General features: G+C 47.1%; 1 long non-coding RNA gene across 1 annotated transcript; it reads left to right on the forward strand.

Moving 5' to 3' along the window:
- The first annotated feature begins 3,226 nt into the window (after positions 1–3,226).
- On the forward strand, positions 3,227–24,364 carry LOC117975031 (uncharacterized). The gene is made up of 3 exons (XR_004665251.1): positions 3,227–3,631; positions 6,731–6,827; positions 24,221–24,364. It is a non-coding gene; the product is annotated as an uncharacterized LOC117975031 (long non-coding RNA).
- The last annotated feature ends 2,198 nt before the right edge of the window (positions 24,365–26,562 follow it).

A 26,562-nucleotide genomic window follows, 5' to 3' on the forward strand; every position in this document is an offset into this window, starting at 1 on the left:
GCCACCATGCTCTGCTAATTTTTGTATTTTTAGTAGAGACGGGGTTTCATCATGTTGGCCAGGCTGGTCTCGAACTCCTGACCTCGTGATCCACTTGCCTCGGTCTCCCAAAGTTCTGGGATTACAGGTGTGTGCCACCGTGCCTAGCCTGAACCATCTCTTTCTTTTGCTCTGATGTTTCCTTTTATCCCTTTGAGGCATTTGGGAGGGTGGACTGCTCCCAATTCCACAATCATACTGCATCATCCCACATCCTGATTCTGACCCCGAGGTCAAGCCATGTGGGCAGGGGCAGCGCCAGGGTGACATTTCCCTCATTTCCACATCATTTCCTCCCCTGGACCATGTGTCGTTTGGGGCTTACAACTACATGACTTCCCCCGCACACACTACCCCTACCCTCAAACCATGGCAGCCAAGGCTGCTGAGGACCTGAATGGAATCAGAGACTCAGAATGTCAGGCTGGATGAAACCTTAGAGATGACCAGAGAAGGCAGTGATGAGGCCACCATTATACAGCAGGGAGAGGGCAGAGGCCAGTCCCTAGAATACATTCCCATCCTCCAGCTCCACTCAGCAGACCGGTGAGGAAGGGAACTGAGTGCAGCAGAGGAGAACTTGAAATTAAATTCCATTAAGTGCCAATCACATGCAAAGCACAGAAGGGATCAGGCCTCATTGCTGGAATCAGTGGATGCAATGCAGGGAGAGCTGCCCCTCATGCCCAACCTGCTGAACCTGAGTCCTTCAGGTTACTCTGGGTGAGAACAGTGTCAAAGGAAAGCCTGTTCCCATTTTCATGAGCCTGCTTCATCATTTGAGGTGAGAGTCATACAGATTGCCCTACCCAGTTGGCCCAGCAGGTTCCTCCGGAAGCTTTCCTCTGTCCGTAGGCACCTGGCTTCCTTTCTGGCTAGTTTTCTCCTACTAGTTGCAGCTGACCAGTTTGTTTCCCCTGGATTCTTCTAGGAGGGAGGGTGCAGGGCCTGGGGTTATGCAGTGATAATATGCAAAGATGTGTGTGTGTGTGTGTGTGTGTGTGTGGTGTGTGTGTGTTCCTACATGCACAGATACAAGCAAATACTATACCTAAGTATGTGCATAGTTCAGTGATATATTCTTTTTTTCTTTCAGTACATGTAATCAGATTCCCAGAGGTCACTTTCCTGATCTATCACCCAAGAACTGTGTGTCTTTGGGCATGTTTCCTGATACCTCTCTGCCTCATCTTTCCCCATTTGTAAATGGGAGTCATCAAAGTTTCTACCTCAAAGTACTGCTGTGATGATTAAACACAACCTATTCAAAGCTTAAAACATCATCCTGTAGTGTGCACTGAATAAATACTAGCTATTACTGTACTCATTAATATTATGCATGATCATCTACCATGGGGCAGGTTCTAGTATCTATCTAGCTATCTATGTACATTTTATATATATATATATATATATATGTACACACACACACATATTTCCCTATATTTTCTCATTTAGTCTTTACAGCAATCTGTAAGATAGATATTCTCTTCTCTATTTTGCAGAAGGCAAGGCATGCTCAGAGGGGTCGAGTTACTCATGGAAACACAGGCATTGGAGCCCATATGCCTGGACTCTAAGTCTGGTGCTCACTCCACCATAAGGTGTTGCCTTTCCTCTGCCTCCTGAAAGGACAGGCATGGGGAGTGCAAGTCTCCATTCCCATGGGACCTCCGTGAGGGCTGAAGCACCAAGACAGACTGTCCCACTCCAGAGGGTCACTCTGCCTCTGGATGTTGCCTCTGGCCAGCTCCCGCAGTCTGGGAAGGAGAGGGTCAGGCCAGTCAGGCCCGGGGGGCAGGGGTCTCACCAGGACTTTGATCTACAGCCACATGTAGGGGAAGGAAGGGCAGCTTGGGACAGGCAACGCAATCAGCAGTGGATGTACCAAAAGCTGAGACCATAAGAAAGAGAAATGAGGAGAAGCAGAGTATCAGGAGATCATTTTCAGGAACATTAGATAGAGGCCAGAAAGGAGAAGTGGGTAATTTTAATCCCATGCAGCTGCTGGAAATTAATTTAATTGTGCTGGTGCTGGCTCTTCTCCCTTCAAACCCGTTTCATCAGGGCCTGATGGAGTGATGAGACCGAGGAAGACAGCCCGGCCGCGCCAGCCAGCAGCCCTGGGTATGCAGCTCCAGGCCGGACTTCCTCCCGTTCCTATGGCTGCTACCAGAGAAGATGGGAAAACTGGCACTTTTTCAATCTAGACGTTTCTCCTCTTGACAGGGGACTGAAGTGAGACAACAGGAAGAACTTCCCAACAGCAAAGAGTGTGAACTATGCGAATACGTGAAGGCGGCTGCAAACCATCTTCTCTAACTCTTAAGGATAGAGAGACATTGGTAGGACCCTTCGCCTCCTGAGTCTGCACCTAGTGTATGAGTTCCACCTCAGCTCACTCACTCCATGCAGGCACACGGACCCACACCACAGTCAGACATCAGCATCACACACACACACACACACACACACTGTCAGGCAGACACGAAGTCCACACTGGTGTCTGACACTGGATGCAGGGACAGACTGGATCAAGGACAGACAGCCATATGCAGACACTGACATTACACCCAGCGCAGACATCCACAGTAGAGGCGAACGAATGCCCACTTTTGCCCAATGGCTCTCTATCAGGCTGCACGTTAGAATTCCCTGGGAGTTTTTTTGTGGGGGTGCGTGGGGGCTTTGAGACAGGGTCTTGCTCTGTCGCCCAGGCTGGAGTGCCGTGGCACGATCATAGCTCACCACAGCCTCCACCATTCAGGCTCAACCCATCCTCCCACCTCAGCCCTCCTAGTAGCTGAGACTGACTACAGGCACGCGCCACCATGCCCGGCTAATTTTTGTATTTTTTGCCAAGACAGGGTTTTGCCATGTTGGCCAGGCTGGTCTCAAACTCCTGGGCTCAAGTGATCCACCCACCTTGGCCTCCCAAAATGCTGAGATTACAGGCGTGAGCCACCGCGCTTAGCCTCCAAGGGAGCTTTAACAACGATATCCACGCTCAGGTCCCACAGTCGGCGCTTCTGACTTAATTCTGAACAAAAGCCTGCAGTGGGGCTTGCACAGTGGTAGTTTTCAAAGCTCCCAGGTGATCCCAATGTGCAAACCAGGGCTGAGAACGCGCCTTGAGAGGTATCTTCCTTCCCACTCTGGCCTAGCGCCCGTTCGGTTCTGCCCGGTGACCACTAGAGGTCAGCAGGGCTTGGAGGACGTGGCCGCGGGTGGCCCAGCAGGGCCCCGCCCAGCGCTGCGCTCTGGCTGCGGCGGGACCGTCGGCCTTCTCCCCTTCTGGCCTCCAGCGGACGGAGGTCAGGCGCTGACTTGGCCCCGGGCTAAGAGGGGACGCCGCAAGGGGGCAGGGGCGGCCTGCTGGCAAAATCAGGCCCGTGAGCCGCAGAAAGTCAACTTCACTTGGAAGGTTTTTAAAAAGCATCCCAGATTGAAGCCTCACAATCCCGCCCCCACCCTTCCGCAGCGGGAGCCTCTCTGCACCAGGATTCTCTGACCTGGTCACTGCCTGGCCCTGTGCGCGGGTGGGCGCGAGCTTCACGCGCACTCACAGCCAGCCCGGCACTCCAGGGCCCCCGTAAGTACAAAATAACTATTCTGTCTTTTCCGTAGGAGGAGCCAGCATTTGGATCCCAAGGGTTGTTTATTTTGACTCACTGCTGTTTTTGCTGGAGAAGGGTAAAACAGAAAGTTCCTTTACTTTGGCTAAGTGTGGCACACATAACTGCCCTGAGCCCGAATTTCTGATGAGCAAATAGAAGCGGACCAGTGGTTCAATCTTCCTTCATCATCTTCAAAAAGAATAACACCCAAGGGCACATAGGATTGGCTTCTCTACATTTCAATTTAAGAGAAATGGAAAGAAGACTCATCTACCACTGAAGATACCTGAACTCAAAAATGAAAAATAAGATGGCCTCCCTGATCAGCTCCAGGTTCTTCCTTCCTAGTTCTGGCTCCTGGACACCTCATGACCACATTGCGCATTTGCACTCTTAGTGAGTGCTGCTCATAACAGGGTATTATGATTCCTCTTATAGAGTCCACCTTTCATTCCAAATTGTGAGGCTGCTGGATGGCAGAATAAGTTCTGGGCACATAGTAGGTGCACAATAAACATTTGTTAAACCAAAATGTTTGTTGTCAATCTTGTCTTCAATCTAACTTGTCTAATACGTAAAACCAACCCAGAGAGAAACTTTTCTAGACCCTTCTCTGTTAAGCTCCACACAGGTCCCCATTCTTTCTGATTTTTTGTTTTGTTTTGTTTTGTTTTGAGACGGAGTTTCACTCTTGTTGCCCAGGCTGGAGTGCAGTAGCGTGATCTTGGCTCACTGCAACCTCCACCTCCCGCGTTCAAGCAATTCTCCTGCCTCAGCCTCCTGAGTAGCTGGGATTACAGGCGCCTGCCACCACACCTGGCTATTTTTTTTTTTATTTTTAGTAGAGACGGGGTTTCACCATCTTGGCTAGGCTGGTCTCGAACTCCTGGCCTCAGGTGATCTCCCCGCCTTGGCCTCCCAAAGTGCTGGGATTACAGGTGTGAGCCGCTGTGTCCGGCCACAAGACCCCATTCTTAACTTGCAAATGTTTGGTGAAGTTTGCTAAACCCTACCTACCCTCCCAAGAGACGGTGATTGGGTAGGTTTAGGGTGGGGTTCAGGAACTTGCATTTGTAACAACTGAGAATGGTGATTCTGAAATTATCAAGGGGGAATGCATTCTCTCTCTGCTGCCCCCCATCTCCAGGCTAGGCTCTTTTTATAGCCTTGACTTCAGCTCTGGTCCAGGGAGACAGGCTAGGATGGGGTTTGACACTTCTAAGGGGGCTGCAGTCCTTTTGTCCTCCTAGCAGGATGAGCTGTGAGCCGCTCTCATTGGTTCCGGCGCTGAGGTCATTAGGGCGGCTCTCCCTCTCCACCTGGCCTGGTTCTCTCTCAATGGCTCTTCTGTCTTTTCTCCTAACTCCTAATTTATGCTACCCCTTTCCTTGGTTCTCCTTACCAATCCCAGGGTCTGATGCAGGGCAAACATTCTGGGTCCACACCCCACTATGGGATAATTGTGGGGCTGTTTGAAACTTGACCTGTTGACCAAACTTGGGGCCCTTGTGGATGTGGTTCTGGGTCTTGCCCTGGCCCTTAATGGAGTGAAGAAATGAGGGGCAGCTGGTGGAAAGACGGCTCTGAGGACCTAGAGTTTAATTTCTGTGTTAGCCAGCAACCTGGGCCCGCCTGGCTACCGCCTGGATCTCCATCAAAACCTTCTCCAAAGAGCCACAGATCACGATGATACAGCCCTTTCTCTTTTCTCACAAAGACACTGTCAAAAAGGCTGCCATGCAGCGAGCCATCTCCATGATCCCATCTAGATTAGGGCAAAAGAAAAAAAAAAGCTATAATTAAAATAGCTACATAATTGAACACTTACTATGTTCCAGACATTAGACTAGGCACCTTTATATACATTACATTAAAACCATACCAACTTTAGGCTGGGTGCAGTGGCTCACACCTATAATCCCAGCCCTTTGGGAGGCCAAGGAAGGTGGATCACCTGAGGTCAGGAGTTCGAGACCAGTCTGACCAACATAGTGAAACCCCATCTCTACTAAATACACAAAATTAGCCAGGTGTGGTGGCGCATGCCTGTAATCCCAGCTACTTGGGAGGCTGAGGCAGGAGAATTGCTTGAACCCGGGAGGCGGAGGTTGCAGTGAGCTGAGATTGGAGATTGTACCATTGCACTCCAGCCTGGGCAACAAGAGTAAAACTCCATCTAAAAAAAATAAAAACCTCATACCAACTTTGAAAAATACCACACATATGTATTACCAGCTCAATTTTACAGATGAGACCCAGAAAGTTTAAGCAATTTGCCCAGGACAGACAGCCAGTAAGTGGCAGAGATGGGATTTGAACTCACATCTGTCTGGCCAATGCTCAACCTTAAAACAAAATAAAAGGTAAAGCCTCTTATTATTCTGCCCAAGCATTCTAGAACAAAGTGCTTAGGGCCAACAAAGGTCTATGAAACTGCCTGACACCTGACAAATTGCACTGATTCCAAAATGCAAAGAGAAAATGATGAAACTGAAAGGTTTAAAAACATTTATTTAAATGACAACAAAACAACATTGTGACAAAGTAGTTAACACAGCTCACATGTTATGCAGTTTTATAGAAACGATTTTAATGAGGGGCATATGCACATTCTGATAAGCTGATGGTGGCCTCTAAGGGAGATCCTAGGATCTTACCCTACGATACTCACCACCAAAACCTCCCTCACCCCACCTGGCCCTGTCACCTGCCCAGGTTCCTACAATAGAAATGTGAAGGAATGCAAGGAGGACCAGAATAAATCCAGCTCTGAGCAACCTCCTGACAGCCACTTATTATGTCAATTTTCCTGCCTGCAGAATGGGGATGATATATTCGTCCTACTTAACTCCCAAGATAGGCGTAAGGCTCAAATAAAACCATCTTTTAAAGAGCATCAAGTCCCGTGGTCTATCCAAGGAGACTGGATTGTAAAAAAACAAGGAGAGATAGTTCTGGGATGATAATCTCTCAAAACAGAAGAGATGGCCTCAAATCAAAACAAGAAAACATTTAAATAATTTTTATAAGTGAAAAAAATTCCCAGTCTCTTATGTTACTCTGTTCTATCCCAGATCTCACGGGGTTTCAGATTTCATAAGGATGATTACCAACACTTACAGAGCTCTTCTCATTCCTCATCCCATGCAACCATCCTAACTATCTTGTAAAGTAAGTAGGACTCTCTTGCCTTTTTTGTTTGTTTGTTTGTTTTTGGTAACAGATGCAATATAGCTGATGCTCAGAGAGATGAAGTGACTTGCTTAGGGTCACCCAAATTGTAAGAGCTAAAGCTTCTAAGACTGATACAGACACCAACGCCATTTATTAGCTGTGTGAACTTAGCTACAAATGTCACTCTCTGAGCCTGAATTTTCTCATTTGGAAATAGGTATAATACTGTCTTCCTCCTTTGGGGTGGATATAACAGAACGTCATAAACTGAGTGACTTATAAACATTGAGCATTTATTTCTCACAGACCTGGAGGTTGAGAAGACCAAGATCCAGGGGCTGGTAGATTCCATTCTGGTGAAGGCCCATTTCCCGGTTCCTACATGGTGCTTTCTGGTTGTGTCCTCACGTGGTGGCAGGGATAAGGCAGCTCTGTGGGGCCTCTTTTATAGGAACATTAATCCCATTCATGAGGACTCTACTCTCATGACCTACTCACACCCCAATGGGCCTACTTCCTAATATCATCACCTTGGTGATTAAGTTTCAACACATGAATTTGAGGGGGTGTATAAACGTTCAGACTATAGGAAATACCCGTCTTTAAAATGGGTATATAGCAGCCAAACCCATCTTCTAGGATTGTTGTGAAGTTAACTGTGAAAAAGCATGAGAAATCACTCACTCAGCCTAGTTACTATGGAGTTAGCATTCTGTAAATGTAGACATCATTATTATCTATGACTATAATTATTGTTATCACAGCATTCATGTCTGTCCTTTCTCCCCCAAAGCCTCTTCTGAACCAACACATACATAAACTTTCTTTCCAGGAACAAAGATCTCAGATCTGAGTTCCTTGGGGAGACCAGGCCAAAATGTCAGCCTGACTTTGGCTTGATTCTCAAGATCATGCAAAGAAGACAGAAAAGTTAAAACACAGAGGAGGAGGGGAAACAAATAGATGGCAACTTAGACAAAAAATGGGGAGGAGGCGAGCCGCCAGAGTCTGGGCTCTGTACAGCCTGCATGTTAAACCTGCAAACCAGTTACATATCCCTGACCCCGGCGGCTTGAGGAAGGCTGAATGCTAAAAGGCAAAGTCTAAAAATGGGCCCTGGGTAGATTGGGGAGGTCCCGGGAAACCTGGTTTCATTTTACAACCAACAACTAGGATCCAGGTTGTCACGGGAAAATACTATATAAACAAGTTAGTTCAAAGAGTGACTCACACTTAGCCAGGCTATAAAGTTAGCTCTGCCCAGGCTAAGTACTAAAGATAACTCCCCAACCCCCTTTTGCCCAGGGAATGTAGGACAGGAGCCCTGGGAGGCCCTGGCTGGCTGGCTTGGTAGGATCCCAACCCTGTACCTAGCACTAACCTCCTAGATCTGGATACCCCTCTGGCCACCAGGAATGAGTTGGGTTCACATCTGATTTCTTTTTTTTCTATACAGAGTTTCGCTCTGTTGCCTGGGTAGAGTGCAGTGGCATGATCTTGGCTCACTGTAACCTCTGTCTCCTGGGTTCAAGCGATTCTTATGCCTCAGCCTCCCGAGTAGCTGGGACTACAGGCACACGCCACCATGCCTGGCTATTTTTTTTTTTTAAATTTTAGTAGAGATGGGGTTTCACCATGTTGGCCAGGCTAGTCTTGAACTCCTGACCTCAAGTGATCTGCCCATTTCAGCCTCCCAAAGTGCTGGGGTTACAGGTGTGAGCCACCTTGACTGGCCTGATTCCTTCCAATTTCTTTTCTTTTCTTTTCTTTCTTTCTTCTTTTTTTTTTTTTTTTGAGACAGAGTCTCGCACTGTCGTCCAGGCTGGAGTGCAGTGGCACAATCAGCTCGCTGCAAGCTCCGTTTCCTGGGTTCACGCCATTCTCCAGCCTCAGCCTCCTGCGTAGCTGGGACTACAGGCGCCCGTGACCACGCCCGGCTAATTTTTTGTATTTTTAGTAGAGACGGGGTTTCACCGTGTTAGCCAGGATGGTCTCAATCTCCTGACCTCGTGATCCGCCCGCCTTGGTCTCCCAAAGTACTGGGATTACAGGCATGAGCCACCGCGTCTGGCCGATTCTTTCCAATTTCTGAGACAATCATGGCGAAGAGGAAACCAAAGGAGAAGGATGGGGGCGGGTCACCCCAAACTAACTGTCAGCCAGAGGTAGTATCTTCCGGCCTTTTAAAATTCCATGGCACACGTATGGATTTCCCAGGACTAATGAGGAAAGAGGACCTTACGCTGGCTGTCAACTGGTCCGCCATATCCCAATACACATGTGCAAGGACTTATATTCATCCCTCATCTCTCCTCACCACATTCACCATCCTCCTCCTTAGCCTTCTCAGTGGCAACGTGCCGAAGGAAACCTGTAATCTAAGGTGCTGCAAAAGTCTCAGTATCTTTGCACTTCTCCTAATTTGGAACTTCTCTCTTCCTCTCATCTGTCCACCTAAATGTTCTCCAGACTTTCTGAAAGTGAGGCAGTGTGCTGGGCACAGGTGACCTTGGAGTTAGACTTCAAAGGAGAAATGACTTTGGTCTAGACAGACAGAGAAGGGTGCCTCGAGTAGAAGGCACAGTCTGTCCAGAGCTGAGGAGGCATGAGAGTGCATGGCCGAGTCAGGGAGTGGGGAGCGGTTCACTGGGGTAGGAGAATGCTGCCAACGTGTAAAGGTCTTAAAGGCCATGCCAAGTTGTTTAGGATGTTTTTTTTTTTAAATATAGGTCATGAAAAGAGCCCTTGAAGGGGAGCGACAGATCTGTCCTTTAGAAAATAATTCCATCGGCCATTTGGAGAGGAGCTTGCCAAGAGGTGGCTAGAAACGAGTTGGCAAAGTGGGCCAAATCCTCCTCCAAGATCAATTCACTCTCTGATTATTTCAATGCTATTTCTAGACAAAGAAGCATCAGATGACATGAGAGAAAAGGACAGAGAACTTGCAAAAAACTCCAATGGGCAGGGCCAGGACTGGGTGAGGCAGTGTGTGGCATTATGGTACAAAATGTAAGGAGGCATCACACTTAGAATCACGCAAGTGCTCCGAGAGTGATACCTTTTGAATTTTGCATCCTAGCTGCCTCACTTGCCTCACCCTAGTCCTGGCCTTGCTCGCAAGCTTCTCATCACCTGCCCCATCTACAGGGGCTCCGGTTTTGACCTCTCCATGGGGAGCCAGGAAGCCTGTGTTCATTTTTTTTTTTTTTTTTTTTGATATGAAGTTTCGCTGTTGTCGCCCAGGCTAGAGTGCAGTGGCACGATCTCGGCTCATTGCAACCTCCACCTCCTGGGTTCAAGCAATTCTGCCTCAGCCTCCCAAGTAGCTGAGATTACAGGCAGCCTGCCCCACGCCTGGCTAATTTTTGTATTTTTGGTAGAGACGGGGTTTCACCATGTTGGCCAGGCTGGTCTCGAACTCCTGACCTCACGTGACCCTCCCGCCTTGGCCTCCCAAAGTGCTGGGATTATAGATGTGAGCCACCACACCCGGCCGCCTGTGTTCATTTGTACTATGTTTAAATGCAAAGGCAAGAGTGCTGATGTTGCTGGTGGACCTGGATCCAGGTCTTAGCTCTATACTTTACAAAGTGGTAAAACAAGCTACTGCTATGTAAAAGTACTGGGTATAGGTCCACACAAATTTCAGACATTATCATTCATTTTGCCTTCTTTTTTTATTTTGAGACAGAGTCTCACTCTGTCACCCAGGCTGGAGCACAGTGGCACGATCGTGGCTCCCTGCAACCTCCAGCTCCTGGATTCACGCGATTCTCCTGCCTCAGCCTTCCAAGTAGCTGAGACAACAGGCACGTATCACCATGCCTAGCTAATTTTTGTGTTTTTAGTAGAGACGGTGTTTTGCCATGTTGGCCAGGCTGGTCTCGAACTCCTGACCTCAAGTAATCTGTCCACCTTGGCCTCCCAAAGTGTTGGGATTAAAGGCATGAGCCACTGTGCCCAGCCAGCCTTCTTCCTGGCTGACCCACCCTCAGACAGCAGGGACATAATGATGCACAAGGCTATTTCTTTCGGTTAGCAGTATCAATGAAAATAACCATAACACACAAATGGAATCTCTACTCAGAGCTGATGGAAGGACATATTCCTTTCATTTCCCCAGCTGTTAATTTTTTGGGCCTGAATCCCACATTCTCAAGAACATGCTGCCTGTTTGTTTAAAAGTCTTCCTGGGGAGAAAAAAAAATAGCACATTTCTTGTTTTGTTCTTTCATTCTTTGAACAAATATTTATTATGAGCCTCTTTATGCCAAACATTGTCCTGGAGCTTGGGGTATGACGGAATGAATCACAGTCCAGCCCTCTGCCCTCATGAAGCTTACACTAACTAGAGGGGAGCCCTAGGGAGTTTCCAGGAAGGGCGGCGACAGGAAATAAACAAGGTCATATACACAAAGGAAACCATTTCTGGGAGTAACAAGCGCTATAAAAACAATCAAACCCAGAGGAGGGCCTGAAGCAGAGGGAGACAGCTCCAGACAGGGCAGCTGTAGGGAGGTGCTCTGGCTCTCAGCGGGGAAGAGCTGTTTGATGCAGATATTGAGAAAAGGGCCAGTGGAAACGAGTATTGTGTGCTGCAGAGAGAGCTACAGTCAGGGGGAGCAGCAAGTGCCAAGGCCCTGAGGTGGGCACTAGCCATCTTTCGTTATGTTATCTGTTTTGAGTCAGGCATATGCTGTTTGGGAATGATCTCTGAACAAGGGAGGAACAGTGTTTGCAGACCTGATTCAAAGTAGCATTACCTATATCTCTTTCTAGTTCTTCATCATCCCCCTCTATACCATGGACCTTATTTGGGTCACAGCTAAAGCCTCCATAACCACAGGTGCCATGCCCTCCTCTCCTACTCCCTCCTCTATGACCTGACCGTGGCTTCACTGCTGCTATGTTGTTTCCTTTCCAGAGCCACAGAGAGCCATCATTGGCAGAGGCGCCTTCCCATTCCCTGCTAAAGTTGAAGCCCAGCTTGAATTCACTCTCCTCATTCTGCTCCTGTGTGTGGAGGCCTCTCAGTTCCTGAGCACCCTCAGGATCGGGGGGCAAGGTTGTGATAAAGAGACCTTTCTTTAAGCACACCCACATCACGCCATCTCTCCATCCGCAGCTACCAGCACCTCATTTCAGTGTATCTGATAGAGTTCACAGAGTATTAGAGAATTTCCTAGGTAGAGCAGGTTTAGTAATAAAACTAGCTCAACATCTTCATGTTCTCCACAAGGAACCCAAGGAGGGGAATTAACTTGCTGAAGCTCAGAGTCAGTTAGAGACTAGTCTTAGAGCTCTTCTCAAAGAACTGGGCGAGTACTTTAAACTGGTCAAAACTTTTTCCGTATGATATCTCCAGTTTTACAGAGGAGAATGTTGAAGCACAGAGAGGTTAAGTGACTTGCCCAAGGCTACGCAGGAAGTGTTTGGCAGAGCTGACCTTGAATCTAGGCCTTCTGAGTGGAAATCTAATGTTCTCATCATTTCACCATGCTCTCTCCAATCTGTCTGATGGAAATCAATAAGTAAATATTTCAGAACATTCCAAAAAGATGCTGGGGAAGAAAAAAAAATTACCACCCCTCCATGATTTTTTTCTTGTTACTAAAGGCACTCAGCAGGTAGTAAACTCAATTAAGGAAAATCATCTTTCTGGAAAGATTGGATATTGTCTTTCTTTGAGAAGAACTTCTACACAGTCAAATATTGGTGTAGTTTATTCGAATGCTTTCCCTTGAAAGAAAATCTCTTCTGATGACTGAGAGTTTATACAGAACGAAGAAACTGGAGAAATCCATGTTTTGCAGTAGACTGTAGTCAATTTATAGTCTTTCCTGCTTTTCACCAAATTTCTGTTCCTGGCAATATTTTTGGCATTTTATTTTTAGTCATGGGTGAGGGAGTGGGAGAGGATTTTTTTTTTTTTTTTTTTTTTACTGGAGTCTAATATACATACCACTAGAAACATACGTAATCTTAACCTATTGGCTGCTTTCACACAGGGCAAAAGTGGTAGCTTTAAAAAGAAAAGATCGGGCAGGATCGGCATCTCATCTCCAATCCAATAGTAGTATTCATTCCCAGGGAAATGCCCTCTGCTTCCCTATGCATGGGGTGCAGTCAGAGGGGCGTCCAGGAAAGGGCCAGCTTTGGGAATCCGATAGACCTAGGTTTACTTCCAGCTTTGTCTCTTATGAATGGGAGATCTTGGCCATGTTCCTTAATTTCTTCAAAGTTACAGAGACCTTAGATATCATCATTATATTGGTAAAGAAACTGAGGCTTAAGAAATCTGCCAAACTTTCATAGCTATTAAATGATAGATCTGGGTTTGAGACCCACATTAGCATGATTTCAAAGCCTAGACCTTGACACCGCACATTGCTTCTCCACGGAATCATCTCTCACCCCAAAGAAAAACATTAATGGATTGTGCACGTAGAAATCACACCTATCAAGTAACAGGATTCTGACATTTAAACTACTATGTCAGAATGACTATACATACCTGTGTGGGTGTTGACACACATAGGTATATATATATAAACAGATATAGCGATAATATATCTCAAAATGTAGATTACATGTTGAGAAAATATACATTACACATTGAGAAAGAGAATATAATTCTTTTTTTTTTTTTTTTAGATCAAGTCTTGCTCTGTTGTCCAGGGTGGAGTGGAGTGGTGTGATCTCAACTTGCTGCAACTTCTGCCTCCCGGGTTCCAGCGATTCTCCTGTCTCAGCCTCCCAAGTAGCTGGGATTACAGGTGCCCACCACCATGCCTGTCTAATTTTTGTATTTTTAATAGAGACGGGGTTTCACTATGTTGGCCAGGCTGGTCTTAAACTCCTGACGTCAGGTGATCCACCCGCCTTGGCCTCCCAAAGTGCTGAGATTCCAGGTGTGAGCCACGGCCCTGAGAATAGAATTCTTACCACTATGTTGCTGTTATTGCTGGGTTATGAGCTACAGGAGGATTTCAACTTTACTGCTCCCTAGTCCCCCTTGTTTGTGACCTCAAATTTTATTACCCAGCTTCACCACCCTCTTGAGATATTGGTGCTAGTTTTGAAAATCAAATCTTCCCTCTATGGGCAAGACATGCCATGACTGCAGATTAAAAAAAAAATTAATGCTATGTACTTGGAAGGCAATACCAAAAGATCTCCAAGAATGGCTGAATGGCTTCCATGACATCCTCATGATGGCCCCAAACTGGCTCTGGTCCCAAGTCCTGGCTCTCATTGGCCGTATGGCTTTGGGAATGCTGTGCCACCTCTCTGTTCTGCTTCCTCTCCTGTAAAATGGTGAGATTGGACTGATGCAGGGCAGGTGAACTCCAACCTGGGGCTTAGCCCATGAAGGTCATTGGTTTCATCCAGGAAAGAATTCAAGGGCAAGCTGAGGTAGAAGAAAACAGCTGTACTGAAGCAGCTGTGTTACAGCTCCAGTGGTGCTAAGCTCTGTGACTGCTCCTGCAGACCAGGGCCACTCCATAGGCAGAGAGCAGCAGCTCAGGGCAGCTTTGCAGTCATATTTATACCTACTTTTAATTACATGCAGATTAGGGGTGGTTTATGCAGAAGTTTCCAGGGAAGGGGTAGTAACTTTTGGGTCATCAGTTCATTGCCAAGGAAAGGGGCAGTAACTCCCAAGTATTGCCATGGCAATGGTAAACTGACATGGCACACAGGTGGGCTGTGTTATGGAGAGCTGCTTCTGCCTGTCTGTGTTTTAGCTAGCCCTCAGTTTGGTCTGGTGTCTGAGCCCCGCCTCTGGAGTAGAGTCCCACCACTCACCTTAGGACTAGCTGATATTTCAAGTCTCTTTTGCTTCTAAGAGTCTATCCGGCATTTTGAAGAGGGCAACTATTTTGAAGAGGGCAAACTCTTGCATGCTTACGGAAAAGTGAACTGCCTTGTCTTCTAGTTATACCTAATGTATATGAATAGGCATGAGTGCCTGGTGAGTACTCATTTAGAAATGAACATAACAGCTTTACCAGTCTATCTATTTTTCATATTAACCCACCGCCCCATTTCCTCTCCTCAACCTAGAGGAAAGAAAAAGAGGCTGGGCGCGGTGGTTCACGCCTATAATCCCAGCTCTTTGGGAGGCTGAGGCAGGCAGATCCCCTGAGGTCAGGAGTTTGAGATCAGTCTGGCCAATACGGTGAAACCCCGTCTCCACTAAAAATACAAAAATTAGCCAGGGATGGTGGTGCATGCCTGTAGTCCCAGCTACTCGGGCGGCTGAGGAAGAAGAATCACTTGAACCTGGGAGGTGGAGGCTGCAGTGAGCCGAGATCACGCCACTGCACTCCAGTCTGGGCAACTGAGTGAGACTCTGTCAAAAAAAAAAAAAAATCAAAGAGAGAAATGTTGGGTGTCCTCTGTTGTATTTGGCAGGGGAAAGGAAGGGGCATGGCAGGAAAGCCAGAAAAGAGACCTAGGAGTATCTCCATATTCAGAAATAATTCATCAGCCAGAGTTTTTTTTCTCTTTGCCATATATTTATCAGCCCGACGCTAAGTTATCCAGCAGAAATTTGCAGGGCAATGGCCAGCCTCTAGTTGTTAGCTAGTTGACCAGGACCATGTATGTTTAGCTTAATTATACCAGGAACCTGGAGTCACAGAGGGCTGAAGTACAGTGGTGTGATCGTAGCTCACTGCAACCTCAAACTCCTGGGCTCAACTGATTCTCCCACCTTAGCCTCCCAAGTAGCTGGGACTACAGGCGCGCTACTATGCCTGGCTAATTTACATATAGATATATTTTTGTAGAGACAGGGTTTTGCCATGTTGCCCAGGCTAGTCTCAAACTCTGGAGCTCAAGTGATCTGCCTACCTCGGCCTCCTGAAGTGTTGAGATTACAGGCGTGAGCCGTGAGCCCGGCCCCATCTCCTTCCCTTCTCTTGATGCAGGACCAAATGCCTCTGCCATCAGGAATGGAAATTAATCCAAAGGGGAAGTATAAGGACAAGCAGTCCAGGCATGGAGTCTGTGGGAGCTGGCTGCTCTTTAGTTGTGTGGCCTCAGGAAGGCTGCTTTATCTCTCTGTCTCATTTTCTTCAGCTGTAAAATGGGTTTGACAACAGTCCACAACTCATGGGATTATTTGGATGAGTAAAGGAGATGACACATGTCAAGAGCCAGAGCCTGACGCCGAGTGAGTCCTCAACCTGTGTTAGCCATAGGTTATTCCCTCATAAGCAGTATTCAATAAATGTCATGGCCAAGATAAATGGAAGGTATGGTTTAAATTTGTTTATTCCTATCAAATCAATATTCATTCTACGTAAACAACGGAGTTTATCAAGCTGCTGGCAGGGGCCCCTCCAAGAGACTGTAGCAAATTGCTCAGCCAGACAATGGTTACTCTGTTACCTTTGACCCAGGCAGGCTCTGTGTGGTGCTTGTCCTCCCAAATACCTCCCCCTCCCCCATCCTCTTTCATTTTGGGAAACAACAGTAACACAAGGCCTCCCACCACCTGCCCTTCCTGATTCCAGCCTTGCTTATTAAACAGTAACCTTCCTGAGGGCAGAATTATTTTTTGACTGCAGATTTCCCCCAGTGCCAGCCCAAAGGTACCACCCTCGGATTTTTAACAAAGCAGCAACACAAGCACCCTAGGGCTGGGTGGTGGACTTTTTTTCTTCTCAGAGATTTTCAGAGACCAAACTGTTCAGAAAAGCAAAACAAGCTGCCCACATTCAGGGAACTGCCATCTCTGCCAATTTGTGATTAATCAACAAGGAAGAAGGTTGGTTCCTTGAAGGAAAATAAAAGAAATATGGACTGGAAGGGGGAAAGTCACGGAGAGTGGTGGATCTGGGATAGACAGCTTCCTTAACACTTTCTCTTTCCGTGTAGCCCTCTGTGACTCCAAGTTCCTGGTATAATTATGCTAAATATATGTGGTCTTGGTCAACCAGCTAACAGCTAGGGGGTAGCTGCTGTCCCTGCAAATTTTGCCTGGATAACTTAGCAGCTGGCTGACAAATATATGGCAAAGAGAAAAAATTCTGGCTGGCAAATGATTTCTGAATATGCAGGCACCCCTAGAAAATCTCTTTTCCAGCCGGGCGCGGTGGCTCAGGCCTGTAATCCCAGCATTTTGGGAGGCCGAGGCGGGTGGATTGCGTGAGGTCAGCAGTTTGAGATCAGCCTGGCCAACATAGTGAAACCCTGTCTCTACTAAAAATACAAAAACTTAGCTAGGCGTGGTGGTGGATGCCTGTAATCCCAGCTACTCCGGAGGCTGAGGCAGGAGAATCGCTTGAACCTGGGAGGTGGAGGTTGCAGTGAGCTGAGATCGTGCCATTGCACTCCAGCCTGGGCAAAAAAAAAAAAAGAAGAAAGAAAGAAATCTCTTTTCCAGCCTTCCTGCCATGTGTTTTCTTTTCCTCTGCCCAAATGGAACAGAGCACACCCAACATTTCTCTATTCACCCAGCACAAGCCATCTCTCACCCCAGATTGGTAGGCTGGAGCCTCCCAGCATGGCCAAAGTGAACATTCACATGCTTGCCTTTCTTGTTGAGAAGAGATGCAGGCTGAACCGAGGTGGGTAGATGGGAGCCTGTAGTCTGTGCCTGCGTCACCCTGGGCGTCTCTACAGACCCCCCTGGTCTTGTAAGTGTAATGCTAAAGGTTAATAATAATCGCAACAGGCAGCCCATCATTGCCTCCCTGTCTGGCTGAGAGGTTTACAACTTAAACTCATGGCAGAGGGAGAAATTGGCTCAATCACTTGGAGTAATGGTACATGGAGAGCCAGTTGGGCATGACTGCTATTTAACTCAAGGAAACCAGGCTGCTGCGCTTAACGTACGTACACACTAATAAACATGTCATGCTACGAGGCGAAAATTAACACCACCCCCTGCACACCCTGCCTCGCTCTCCATTTGCCTGCTCACCTCACTCCCAACAGAATGAACGAGACGAGCCTGGGAGAACAGGACCACAAACAGCTGCGCTCAGCTGCAATTAGAAGCCAAGAAACACAGGTCATGCTTCATTCTTTTAAAGAGATTTAAAATTGGCCGGGCACGGTGGCTCACGCCTGTAGTCCCAGCACTTTGGGAGGCCAAGGTGGACGGATCACCTGAGGTCAGGAGTTCAAGACCAGCCTCTTTAAAATGGCAAAAACCCATCTCTACTAAAAATACAAAAATTAGCTGGGCATAGTGGTGGGTGCCTGTAATCTCAGCTACTCGGGAGGCTGAGGCAGGAGAATCGCTTGAACCTGGGAGGCGGAGGTTGCAGTAAGCTGAGATCACACCACTGTACTCCAGCCTGGGCAACAGAGCGACACTCCATCTCAAAAACCAAAGCAAAACAAAACAAAAATAAAATTAATTACAATGCCTTACTCCAACTATTTATAATGTTATTTTGGAGGAGGAGGGTAGAAAGAAAGAGATTACCTGACAACACTAATATTACCTGACGTTTTCAGATCTTTTACTGTGGGCCAGGCACTCCTTGAGCATTCTCACAGAAACTTTAGTGAGGTGGATACTCTAATTGTCCTCAGTTTACAGGCGAGCACACTGCAAATCAGAGAGCTTAAGTAATTTTCCTGAGACCACCCAGGACCAATGTGGTGGACGTATTGAATATAGACCCACCTGATTAAATCAAAGCCCAAGCTCTCAGCCTTTATGCTACAAAGGAGCATAAAGTATTTATGGTACAAAGGAGGAAGCGGAAGATGGGAAGATCACTGGCTTGACCAAGGTCTTGAATAGGTCCACATTATGATGCCTTCCTTTCTGCCCCCATCCTTGCACCCATAGAAACCCAGTCAGGTAGAAGAGGCTGCTAAGGAAAAAGAGGCTCGTAGGAGAACGGGTAAACTGGAAACTGTCAGGATCTTTCCTCATTGGCCCTTTGGTCCTGTCCACACAGGGTGCCCCATGCATCACTTCCTCGTGGTCAAGTGGATCTGGAGGCCTCTCCTTGTCCCAGGTGAAATCCCAGCTCAGGTGTTATATCCTTGCTGCTTCTGACAAATGAAACCAAGGTGTATTAATTAAGGTAATGCTAGCTACTACAATAAGCTGAAAAATATATAATAGTTAAAAGCTAGGGTTGCCAGATTTCGGAAAATAAAAACAAACAAAAAACAATTGAAATTTGAATTTCAGATAAACAATTTTTTTAGTATAATTATGTCCCATGCAATATTTGAGACATACTAAAAAGTTATTCATTGTTTATCTGATATTCAAATTTAACATTTTCATTAATTTATTTTATTTGGCAGCCCTATGGAAGACATCAAAAGTTTATTTCCTATTTATATAAAGTCCAAAATAGATGTTTTTTAGTAGGCAGGCAGCTCTTCTCTAAGCGTAATTCAGGGCTCTGGGTTCTGTCCATCCTGGCCCTGCCGTCTTTCATTGCTCAGCTTCTAAGATAGCTCTATGCTCATGGGGTCAAGTCACAGGAAAGAAAAGGGAATGTGGAGTTCCACTTGGGAGTTTTTATGGGCCAGTCCTGGAAGTGGCACAGAGGATTTCTGCTTACAATCTATTGGCCAGAACTCAATCACATGGCCTGCACCTAACTGCAAGTTAAGCCAGAAAAATGTAGGTGTGCCCAGGAAGAAGTTTGGGGAACAGCTAGCCAGTCTCTGCCACACCTGGTAACAGCAGAGTGAATCTGTCAGTACTCGTGCCTAATGCGTGTCTCATATGCTAGTGCTGGCTTCAGTCAGCAGTCCTACATCCACTGGGGTCCCTAGGAGGGCTCAGATGCTCTCCTCTTTGCCCTGAACTGGTTAGCTACTTCGGACTGGGATGACAAGGCCATTGTGAGAGTGATAAGCAATGTGATTCAAACAAATTCATTTCACTTCAATTCAATGCAGGTTTTTTTTTTTTTTTTTTTTTTTGAGACGGGCTGTCATGCTGTTGCCAACCCTGGAGAGCAGTGGCGCCATTATGGCTCACTGCAGCCTCCTGGGCTCAAGCAATTCTCCCTCCTCAGCTTCCCAAGTAGCTGGGACTACAGGTGCATGCCACCATGTTCAGCTCATTTATTTTTTATTTTTTTGTAGACAGGAGGTCTCACTATGTTACCCAGGCTGCTGTCCAAGTCCTGGGCTCACGTGATTCTCCCGCCTCAGCCTCCCAAAATGCTGGGATTACAGGCGTAAGCCACCATGCCCAGACAATTTAATAAATATTTATTAAAACTTCTAGGATATTGAGAAAAGCTTGGTTCTAGGCCCCTGGGGAAGACATCAACTGAAACAGCCCAGTTATACTCTCAATTAGCTGTATACAATTAAATTCAACAGATATCCTCAACCCTTATCCATATCCCATTCATCTTTCAAAGGTTGGTGAAAACCTCATAGCACAAAGAATTCTGCCCTAAATGTTTGAGTACAGAATGGTCCCCTCTCTCCCTAATTCCTAAAATATTTGGTCTCTATGTTCATTCATTCATTCATGCATGCATGCTTTCAGTTAGTTCATCGACAAACATTTACATCTTCTCTGTTTGACAGTGTGCTAGGCTCTGGGGCTTGGGAGTGGAAATACTAAATTGAACAAGACTGAGGCCTTGCCTTCCAGAAACTCACAAAGGAGTGGGTGGTCAGAATGCACATGACTCAGTCAGATATAAGGCAGATGGTGGTAAATACTATGATAAATGTTCAGATAGTGCTACGGGGCTTATGGAGAATGGGAGAAATTAATTCTGACTCAAGGGTGGGTGGAGAAGATTACATCCAAGATCCAGCAATGACTTCCAGAAGAGACAAATGAACCTCGCCTGGCAAGGGAGGCAGAGTCAAAGTGTCTGGCTCAAAGCCCACCACAGCCTTGGCTCACAGGCATCTCCCGGTCTTCCACTCACTCAGTCCTTTCAGGGAAAGGCACTGAGCTTTTCTCAAGGCAGAACTCCAAAGACGTCTTTCATTTCATCTTACAAAGCCACACAAATTTGCAATTCCACTCCACAAGATACGAGCATTTGTCTTGCTATAATTTTAATATGATTGGCATAAATTACCTGTTATCAAGTAAAATAGTTTCATCTTATGGCTTGTGTACCCCTGACATACCACTGCTATTTGAAAAGAGGCTTCTCCAGAAACTCAGTGTCTGAGAGTACGTGACTGGAAGGTGAGTGTTTGCTTACCCCTTGCGTTTTCTCCCTGTCAGGATAAATGGAATATTCTGCTTTAAGGACCCTAAGTCTGGCCATATCATGTTTTGTGAACAGCCAACACAGTAACTATGGTTGAGGCCTGTATTCGATGAATGAGGTTTTCATACGCTTCTTTCACATCAGGAGAGAGAGAGAGAAAAAAAATAATAAACTTGGTAGAGGACGTGGAGTTGTATTTCTGGACTATGGTGGCACCTCTAAGGAGCATGGTTTTCCTTTTGCATGGCTTTGTCCATTACTATAACGCTCCTGTTATAAAACAGCTGCCGTGGATTGAAATCCATAATGTTAACTCAAAAGTTAAGCAGTCCGCTATTAAACAGCATAAGAAACTGTTACCTATCCCCTCTTCCTGGTCCCCCAACAAAGAAACAGCGAACTGTTAAAAAAGCCCATGTCTCCCCATGAGGACTTGGGGTTAATTTTCAGCATGGTGTCTGGGGATTCATCTGTGGGACTCCTATTACCCATAATAGGACTCATGCTGCTTCATTTCATGCACACGATATGGAAAATGCACCCTTCCCTAGTGATGAAATTTTAGTTTTGAAATTGAGGCTAGCTTTTGCAGAACAAAGCAGATTCCCAGAAACACCAAAAACTATTCAATGTTGGCCTAGAGCCTGTGTGTCCATGCTTAGGTGAGTATGTGTATCTGAAAGGGAGAAAATGCCTTCCTCTAAGTGCATATGCCCCTCTCAAAGACAATATTCAAACATTATGCCCGATAGCTGACAGCGATCAATGGTTGCTATGCTTCATCCCAAAGCTTTGTTAGGAAGCCCATAAAACCTGGCACATGGTTTGTGACACCCAGTGAAACACCGTGCTTCTTCCATAATATCCTGAGCCCTGCTGCCTGTCATTAAGGGACCTCTCTTATTAAGCATCTCTTTTTTAAATGGCTGCCATCATCTGGTCCCAGTGTACATTAAATCCCATTATAATTATAAACACACTTCCCCATAACATTCGTTGCAGATCTCATCCTCAGTGCCTACCCCCTTAGGGCATCTTTGCACTAATAACAACTCAGATTTGCTATCTGAGTTGACAACATTAGGTCCCAACACCATTTGCAATATGCTGGGGAAAGAGACAGAGAGAGAAGAAAAAGCTTTTTCTTCCTCAATCACGAAGATCTTGGGGTCACAGTGACCCAAGGCCTCAGGAGCTAAAAAAAAAAAATCCCTCCTCCTACCCTTTTGAAAAGTCACTCTCCGCTCTACAGATGAGGGAAGGGCATACTTGGCACCTGGAAGAGAAACTCAAGTTTGTAAACACCACTAACCAGGTCTCTGTTGGTTGGGGCGGTGATGGTGGTGGTAGTGGTGGGGTAGGGGATGAGGGATGATGGCAATCACTAATCAAAGAAGCTGTCTTATTTGGTTTGCTGAGCCTCAACTAACCGGAACGCATACATCACCTGATTCTTTCCCCCTCTGCTTTTTGGAGGGGGCATCTAAGGACGTAATGTGAAAGAATTAAAATTTAAAAACAAAAACAAAATGTCAACATATACAGGAGTAAATTCTACTCTGCCTAATTTTTTTTTTTTTTTTGAGATGAGATCTTGTTCTGTCACCCAGGCTGGAGGGCAGTGGTGCAATCTCAGCTCACTGCAGCCACCACCTCCCAGGTTCAAGCGATTCTCCCGCCTCAGCCCCCTAAGTAGCTGGTATTACCGGCACGTGCCACCACGCCTGGCTAATTTTTGTATTTTTAGTAGAGATAGGGTTTCACCATGTTGGCCAGGCTGGTCTCAAACTCCTGACCTCAAGTGATCCGCCTGCCTCGGCCTCCTAAAGTGCTGGGAGTACAGGCATGAGCCACTGCGCCCAGCCTACTCTGCCCAATTGTTGACATCACCTACAGCTCTATAGTAGATGTCTGGAATGATGATCTGAAGGACTGTAAGACTGTAAGATTTTTTGACTCCAGAAATGGACACAATAGGCTTGCGGTGTCTTCCCCTAACAGTCCCTGGCAGGGTAAAGGTCTGATGCCCTGCTACGTTCCCCAGTGGCAATCTGGAGTTCTCAACTGCAGAGAATACTTTTCCTCTACTCAGGGGCGTCACTACCTGCATCCCTCCCTGAACATGCTTCATTTTCCACTCATCACAAGTTTTTGGGGAAATGCAAAGTGGCATCTTCTCCCCAAAAGGTAGGGATCTTTGATTTTTTTAATCACGATAGAAAAATTTACTTTGAAATAAAAAAATTAAATATATGTTCCAAATTAAGAGTTGGAACTTAAAGAGTTGCAACATTCCATTCATACTCAGATACTCAAAACACCACTATATTCTTCTTCCTATCTCTTTAGTTGAAGTTTTTTTTTGTAATTCAAAGCCCCCTCCCCAATTTCTGCCTGAGATTCTGAGGGAGGAGGAAAAGTGTAAGATCCTGGGGGATCTAAGTCTGTTTACCTGGTGACCAAGCTGAGAACCATTTGGTCCTCAGCTTGGCTGGCTGCTGCACAGATCTTTGCCTCAGTAGAGTAAGAGAAGAAGGAAAATTAAAAGCCCTTGCTTCCTTCATCTATTTCACTAGAGGCTACATAATCTAGAAGTTAAGAGCATGAGCTTTGCAGTCAGAATGGTCTGATTTAAAGTTTCAGCTCTGATGTTTAATAGATCTACAGTCTGCAGTAAGGCACTTAATCTCTCTGAACCTCAGTTTTCACGTCCACAGAAATTGGGAAAATAATAGCACCTGCATTAATAGGATTGTTATGTGGATTAAATAAAACAACATAGGTAATGTGTTAAGTTTCGTAGTCAGTGCTCAGAATGAGTTATTATTTTCGCTGTCTCCTTCCTATATGATCTCTTAGAACTGCTATACCCTCCTGTTCCACTAACTGAGCTCTGAAAGGCTGCCAGTGGTGGGAGGTACATGGGTAAAGAGGGAGATGAGGGAGTAAGATTTAGCAATGGAATTCCATGCAAAGGCCAGCTCATCTATTCTTCTGTCTCTAGCATGATCTCCCCCTAAGATTGAGATCTGCTGTATTTTTAGAACTGATACCCAGGTTTCCCTTAAAAGACCCTTCAAGAAAAAATGTAAAAGAAAAATCACTCTAAATACACGAACATGAGAGAGACAGAAAGAGAGCGGGCATGCGCGCGCGAGAGAGATTGAGTATTCTCTTGTAATTTTCCATCCTGCTTGTTTTTAGGTGCTGCCATATGAAATCTCTGAACTGAGGATTCTCATCAGCCTTCCCAGGACCCAAGGACATAGCTCTGGCTATAAATGGTGCCAGTTTTGGTGGGGGAGCTGCTGCTGCTTTATCTGGGCCCAATAAACCTTATCAAACTGCTGTGCAGCCAGCCTTCAGCGCTAAGTGGAAATGCTTGGAGCCCAATGCTGGCATTCAGCCCACAGCCTCGCCTGCCTTCTTCCTTTTTGTTACCTTCTCCACCTCTTAAATTCAGGCATTAATCTCTCTTTAACACTTACTAACAAGGGCTGGGCTTTTTAATGGGCAGAGTTTATGAAGCAAGGGAGATTTTCACATAGAGTGAATATGGCACGGGGGTGGGGAGGCCAGGGCCATAGAGGATTGTGCTTTCTCTCCCATTGTTTCCAGAGATTCTCTCTTTCTCTGATTTGAGGATTAATAGGAGATTAGGATCAGGGGTTAATTGTGTGCTTCTCCTGCTACTGCACTGAGGAGAGGCTGGTAGGTGGATGTGGACAGCAAAGCGGAAACCTCCAGCAGGCACTATCTAGGCAGAAGCTCAACAAGTGTAATGATTCTTTCTTCTGTTTCCCTGGTGAGGCACCAGGAGGGTCTTTTCTCCTCTCCTTACATCCCTCCACTCTTGCTCTCCTTGCAGACCAGTTCTTTCCTAACTTTCTTTAAATCCCTTTCCTCTAACAGGGTGTATAGACCTTAGTTAGGAAAATAGGTAGTTTCTAAATGGGATTGCTCTTTATTGTTAATGAAATGAATACCCAGGGACTGGGCTTCCCCTCCGCTTGCCCTGGGTTTGATGTGGTTGTATCCCGTGCTATCAGAGGAGCCCTTCCTTCACTCAAGTGTGTTCCCCTGCCCAGCTCTCTCCGCAGACTCCTGCTGGGCTGAGCTTTCCCTTCTCTTAAGAGTCAGGAGTGGCTCTTGCTGGGATGGAATGACCCGTCTTTGGGGCTGCCTCATGAGAGGCTCTTGTGAACCCGGATCAGTTCCGATGTGTAAACTCTACCGCCTGGCCTTCAGCGAACACATACAGATTTCTGCCACCTTCCATGACCCTACAGTTCATGGGACTGGGTCTGGGGCAGTGCCAGAGGCACGCATGGAGGTGTGATTCTAGGTGAGTCCTGCGGAAAAGCTTTGGCCCACCCGCGAGTCACGGACAGAACATGCAGACTCAGGCCTTGGTGACATAAGCTCCGCATTGCTAAAACCGCGTGACCTCGAGGGCTGACTGGCCTGAGACCCCTGGATGGCGCTCTCGGCCACCCCCACCTCCCACCCCAACCTCCTGTGCTTCGGTCAGAATCCACAGCCCGTGCCCGAAGAGCGCTTCCCGCCTCTGGCACCGTAGACCTTCGCTCAGCTCCAGGGAAAAGGGGAGAGGGCAGCTTTCTGCAGTCAGAGGAAGAGTACATTTTCTTTGGCTGCTCTACCCTCTAAAGTAGGGCGGCCAGCTGAAGGAGGACACACTTTTGAGGGGCCCAGAGCTTGTCCAAGCTTCCCCCTGCCCCCTGAAGACTGTGCACTGAGCTGGGCGCAGTTCTTGGGAACTGTTTCCACCCAGATTGCTGGGGGGCGGGGGGGGGGCGTGGGATGCGGGCAGAGCCGAGAGGCTAAGTTTGGGAGAGAGAAAAGTTTCTCCCAGGACTCGACCTTGGCCTCCAGCAATCGCGACAGCTAAAAAGGGGTGTCTCGCTTCGACAATAGATCCCCGCGGACCTTCTGGCACCTGGTTCGCTAGGGCCCGCGAACTCTGCCTCGGGAGACTTATTGAAATCCGGATGCTCAAGCCGGGAGGCGCGCAGTAGCCAGGAGGATGAGAGGCCCGGGTTTGGGCTAGGAAAGCGGCCTTTTAAAACAGATGTCAGGGGGAATGCAGCCCCGAGCCATGAGAAAAAAGTTAAAGGCGAGATGACACGCACTGAATTGGGGCAAACATTGGAAGAGGAGACATAACTGCGTGCTTGAGCACCGGGGTGCGGGGAGCGGGGGACAAAACCCGTATCCAGTGGAAATTAAAATCTTGGGAGTAGGTGGGGGCTGCTGGGAGCCCTTCACCCTCAGTTCCCCTATTAAGGATTCTGAGTCCCCATGCACTCCTGTCCTCTGGCTCCTTCCTTTCTCTCCGCTCGGCCGGTGAGAGGCGGCCGCCGGCGCCCCAGCAGCAGCTAGATGTCAGGCGAAGCCCGGAGCGCGGAGCGCGGGGAAGGGAGGGGAAGGGAGGGGAGGGGAAAGGAGGGGTGGGGCGGGGAGCGCGCGCGGGCTCGACCAGTGCGGGGTGGTGGGCGGGCTGAGCCCGGGGACGGCGCGGGAGGGGG

Source organism: Pan paniscus, chromosome 9 (genome assembly GCF_029289425.2).
Source record: "Pan paniscus chromosome 9, NHGRI_mPanPan1-v2.0_pri, whole genome shotgun sequence".
Lineage (NCBI taxonomy): Eukaryota > Metazoa > Chordata > Mammalia > Primates > Hominidae > Pan > Pan paniscus.